The sequence below is a fragment of the Tenrec ecaudatus genome, chromosome 12, assembly GCF_050624435.1.
Source record: "Tenrec ecaudatus isolate mTenEca1 chromosome 12, mTenEca1.hap1, whole genome shotgun sequence".
Lineage (NCBI taxonomy): Eukaryota > Metazoa > Chordata > Mammalia > Afrosoricida > Tenrecidae > Tenrec > Tenrec ecaudatus.
Genome location: NC_134541.1, coordinates 137575115 through 137581114, shown reverse-complemented (window position 1 = coordinate 137581114; position 6000 = coordinate 137575115).

Here is a 6000-nt window from a genome sequence, read left to right as displayed (position 1 = left end):
TGAGATGAATTGACATAATGGCTGCAGCCATGGGCTGAACCATACGAATGATTGTGAAGATGGCGCAGGACCGGGCAGCGTTTCAGCCTGTTGGGTATAGGGGCTGCTGTGAGTTAGAATCAACTCGGCAGCACCTAACAACATCATCCTAAAGGAGTGATAACATTGGTTGGGTAAGAAAACCATAGAATAATGGCCCATTTAAGTTCAAAAGGGCAGCATTTACCCATGAAGAAAGTTCATGGTGAGCTTTGGATCACTAACCACAGGATAGGCGGTTCCAGTCTACCAGCTATTCTTCTGGAGAAAGTTGACGCTATTTGCTCCTGTAGCTATTTACAGTGATGAGTCTCACATACTTTGGACATGTTGTTCAAGAGGGACCAATCCCTGGAGGACACTGTACTTGGTGAATAAAGGGTCAGCGAAAGAGAGGAAGACCTTCAGCAAGACAAATGAGCACTGTGGCTGCAACAATAGGCTCAAGCACGACAATTGTGAGGGTGTCTTCGGAGCACACACTCCTGAACTGGATCAGATTGGCCCTGCAGCCATAACAGTAGACTAGAGAGTGTCAGGAGGATGCGAGATCAGCCGAGCAGCTCTGTCTTTAGGATGGCAATTCCCTGGGACTAGACAAAACAGGAAGATGAAATGTGAGACCCCTCCATGGGTTCAGAGGGTCTCCGCTGAGAAAGGGGTAGTGTAGTGTCTGGCAGGTGCAAGCGAGTCTCCGCGGGGCACAGTTGAAAATGTCAGCTGATGAGCAAGTGGAACCTTGACCCAAGCACTTTTTCTATGTGGTTTTTAGTCATCAGCTCACAGACACCTTACATGAGTTGGGAACTTTGGGGGTACCGATATGTATCCCATTTCAGCCGCTTCAGTATGTGATGCACCAACATAAACCCTACCTTGCTGGAGATCCCCAAATCTTTGCCCTTGGATCCTAACCCCCTACATCCCTAAACAAGTGTATCATGAAATAATGGGGTGGTGGTGAAGGAGAAAACACGTGTCCTATGGTGGAGTCCTAAGAGGGAGGGGCAACAGCAAGTAGCCATAGGACAATAAAAACACAAGCACCAATCATACAGAGGGGTGTGTGTGTGTGTGTGTGTGTGTGTGTGTGTGTGTGTGTGTGTGTGTGTGTGAGTGAGCACGCACGGGCGGATGGAAACCAATCTCAAGAGACTAAATGATGACACGGCTGATTTCAGGGGGTGGAGAAAAGGATTAAAAAGAGAAATGAGGCGTATAATGAGTCGCCAGGCCTTCAGGCTTGCTCAAGATCAGCGCCCAGGAGCGAGATGGCTAAGGTACTTCGTGGCTGGAGAACCAGACCACTGCGGCGCGTGCGCCTTCCCTTCGGGGCGGGACTTCTGGCCCGAGGGAGGCCATTTCCGCTTCCGTTGGCGCCCTGTGGAGGTATTTGCTGCATGGGCGCTGAGCAAGCAGTGGGAACTCGTTTACTTCTCGGGATGTAGGGGGCAGCGCTGTCCCCAGGACAGTGAAGCAGAGAGAGATGGGCGGTGGCTGTGCCTGCGTCGCTTGCCACTGCCTTCCCCCCGAGGGCTCCGGTCCTAATGGCGGGGGGGGGGGGGCCTGGGAGCTGGCCCCAAGTAGAGGGCACAACTTGTGGGTGGAGAGGCGCGTGCGCCCCACTCACCTCACCGAACCGTACCGAAGACGTGAGTCTTATCTCACCTGAACGCAGGAGAAGAGGGCATAGGAGCGAGGTCGCTCGGAGGGCTCAGAGGCACTCTGATCTGAAAGAGAATGATTGGCAGCTAGGATTCAGTGTCTAGGCTCGAGCTTGAAGGATCGATGCTGGCCAATCAAGATGATCAGTGACCGCTACTGAGAGTTTTACCATCCCAGCGTCAGTTTACTCTTCAGTGCAAACCTGTACATTGGGTCCTCTAGAATCTCCATTCCAGATATGCCATCAGGGCATACACAGGTGAAGTAAATGCAGCCACCAGGAGTCGGGGGTAGGGGGGCTTGCAAACCAACTGACTGCAGATGTTATTTTCCACATTGTTTGTCCACATTGTATGTGTCAACATAATTGGAAACTTAGTTGGAGAACTTAGTGTAGACTGTCCGGTTTGGGGAGTTCTGCCGGTCATACAAAGGGAGCCACGGTGGCTCAGTGGTTGGGACCTCTACAGGGAAAGATGTGGCAGTCCGTTTCTGTAAAGATTTACAGTCGGGGAACCGATTACAAGGATCTACGTATAACCTCCTCCCTGGGGGATGGACAACAGAAAAGTGGGTGAAGGGAGACATAGGACAGGGCAAGATATGACAAAATAACAATCTATGAATTATCAAGGGTTCATGAGGGAGGGGGGAGCGGAGAGGGAGGGGGGAATTGAGCTGATATCAGGGCCTTAAGTGGAGAGCAAATGTTTTGAGAATGATGAGGGCAATGAATGTGAGGGTCACTAGGAATCATAATAAAGGTATGGGTCCTATTCAAATACAGAAAGGTCCCCAGGGCATGTTTGTTTTGGTTTTTTTTTGGGGGGGGGGAAGGCAAATTACAGAACAAATAATGCATCAGAGAAACGCCCTCAAAGCAGTGTTGTTTTACTTTGGTAATACTGATCTATGTAAATTAGTTAAAAAAGGAACAGGAGTAGCACACTTACCTGACAAAGGTGCACAGGGGGAAGGATTAGTTAGGGCTTCACGGTAGGTAGAGTAGAATAGAACTCTGCCCTCATTCATAAAGGTGCCTTTATTTTGCTATGGCCAGAAAAAAGATATATTATATGTTCTATAGTAATCACTATAACACAGTTTTATAAAACCCTGAATATGAAGTATGATCATGGTCCAAAAATTCCTGGGAGTTCTGGTAGCATGGTGTATGACAGGTGGGGCTGCTAACCACAGGGCTAGCACTTGACACCGACTGATTTTTGCTCCAAGGAAGAAAGACAAGAACTGCCCCTCCAAAACCCAAAGGGGCAGTTCTACTCTGTTGCTGGGCATCAAAATCGACTTGATAGCCTTGAGTTTGGCTTGGTTTTTTAGCAAGTTTTCATTATTATTAAGCATTGGTAAAAGTCTACCTGACAGGTTTGTGACCCTACGTAAACATTAGGTGTAAAAAGCCAAGGCAGATCTATAGCACCATCTCCTTGACATATTGCTTTGAGGTTTTGACACTGCAGTTGAAAGCCTCATGGCAGGGATAGTAAGGGGAAATATCCACTTTAATTGGTAATAGCCCTTTGCCATATGTCAATCATGATCCAGTTTGGACTAGACATAATGACTCAAAACACCAAAATCGAACAACTACCATTGAGTCAATTTGGACTCATAAAGACCTCATAAGACAGAGTAGAACTGTCTTGGGCGCCCGTGTGTATGTGTTTGAGGTTGTAAATCTTTACAGGAGTAGAAAGCCACATCTTTCTCCCATGGAACTGGTGGGCTCAAACTATTGACCTTGCAATAGCAGCCAAACTTGTAGTGCTCTTCTTCCCCATCATGGTTCTTGCTGACATAACAACTAGACATTTCCATTTTTGGAATAGACTGTTGGATGTATGGAACATCAATAGTCAATTTGGGTTTGAGGATTCCTCAACTATTCCATATATTTGGGCAAGTAAAGAGGAAAGTACGTGCGCTTACCTGTTAAATTCCTCTGTATCTGGGACTTCCAGTCACTTGGTTGGCAAGACCTCATCAACTGAAGGTTCTAATTCTCTTGTCACAAATTGTTGCTAGGTAGCCAGTTCAGAATTCCCGCAAGGCCTTCTCTTCAGCCATTCTGCCCCGCAACTCTATCCTTTAAATGTAGTTTCGCTTATATATCAACTTTGCTCAAACATTTCATTCGCCTATAGTTTCTGAGGGCCTGGATTCCAGAAGCACAGTGGCTTGGTTCCGGCTCTTTCTGTGGTTGCAGTGAAGCTGTTGGCTAGAATTGTAGTCCTTTCAAGGGTGGAGAATCATCTTCCAAACTTACGCACATGCATCAGTTCCTCTCCCTCTTAGGGCTGCTTCCCCTACAATGACAGGCCACCCAAGATGGCAACTACACTATCTTTCATAATCTAATCTTGGACATCACAATCCATCACCTTTCCAGATGCTAATGGTACACAAGCCAAACTCACTGCCATCGATTTCATTCTGACTGACAGTGACTCTAGGGCAGAGTGGAGCTGCCCCTGTGGGTTTCTGAGGCTTTAAACCTTTACGAGGACAGCCTCGTCTTTCTCCCTAGGAGCCACTGGTGGGTTTGAACTGCTGACCCAGTGGTTAAGAGCCCAGTAGCAGGTTATTAACTATAAAACCAGAAGTTTGAACCCACTAGCTGCTCAGTAGGAGAAAGACAAGGCTTTCTGCCCCCATAAAGATGTACAGCCTCAAAAGAGAGGGAGGGGAACGGGGAGAGGGGCTGAGAGCATTGATGACTGTACAACCCCACTTGAGGGGATCAGACAATAGAATTGTATGTGATGGATATGTTGGATGCGTAGGATATGCACACAAAAAACTATTATGGGATGGGGAGGATAAAGGAGGTTCCTGTAGGGGAGGATGGGGATAAAGAGGAGCTGATATCAAGGAGTTCAAGAAGAAAAAAAATGTTTTGAAAGTGATTGTGGCAGCAACTGTACATTATTGCTTGATGTGATTGAATTATGAAATGTTACAGTATCTGTAAGAGCTCCCAATAAAAGGATTTTAAACTAATCTACTTTAAAAAGAAGATTTACATCCTCAGAAACCCACAGAGACTACTCTGTCCAAAGGGTTGGTAGGAGTGAGGATTGACTAGATGGGAGTAATGGTACATAGACCCACTCTAGTGCACACCCACGAGAAAGAACCAGACACGAATGTGAAGACCGAAAGTGGAGCTCCCTAGAGACCACCCTGAGCGCTGTTAACTGCTGTCAAGTCCGATCTGACTCAGTGATCCTGTGTACAACAGAACAAACACTGCCTGGTCCAGTGGCATCCTGACCATTGTTCTTATGTTTGAGCCCTGGTTGCAGCCGCTGGGTCAGTCTTCTTGTCATGGGTCTTTCTCTTTTTGCTGGCCCTCCACAGGGCCTGATTCCTCCTGAAAACATGTTCCAAGTACCGGAGAAGAAGTCTCACCACTGTTGCTTCTCAGGCCCATTTTGGCTGTACCTCTTCCATGGGAAATTGGTTTGTGTTTTTAGCAGTCCCTGGTATTTCTAACATTCTTTTCCAGCACCATAGTTCAAATGCATCAATTATCTGGTCTTCCTTATTCAATGTTCAACTTTCACATGCCTATGAAAGCTCACAACCAGCACAGAGCACCCTCTCTTAAAGGTTCATGCCCGCTGATAATTACCAGATATCTATGAGGCACCTGGAGCTCTATTTGCAATAAAGGTATTAAAGATACTGTACAAACCAGAGAAGAAGGAATCCCAAAGAGTCTGTATCGTTTACTAGGCATCAGACAAGTATGTGTTTTTAAGGACTATAATAACATGTGTGGAACCATAGAGATATGTGGATGTTTACTTGTGTTTCATTGATTCTACAAAGGCATTCGGCTGTGGGGATGGTAACAAATATACATGTAACATTGAAAATAGTGGGAAGTCCAGAACACTTTGTGTCCTGTTAAAGGAGCCCTGGTGGAACCCTGGGAGTTAGGCTTTGGTCTGATAACCACAGGGTCTGTGGTTTGAACCCACCAGCTGCTCCACAGGAGGAAGCTGAGGCTATCTGCTCTGGTAAAGATTTACAGTCTCAGAAATCCTAAGGGGCAGTTCTACTCTGTCCCATAGAGTGGTTATGAGTCAGAATCAACTCAACAGCAGTGGGGCGATGCTGGGAGAGTGGAGGGTGAGTAGGTTGGAAAGGGGGAACTGATTACAAGGATCCACATGTGACCTCCTCCCTGGGAGATGGACGGCAGAGAAGTGAGGGAAGGGAGACTCCGGATAGGGAAAGATATGACAAAATAATAATCTATAAATTATC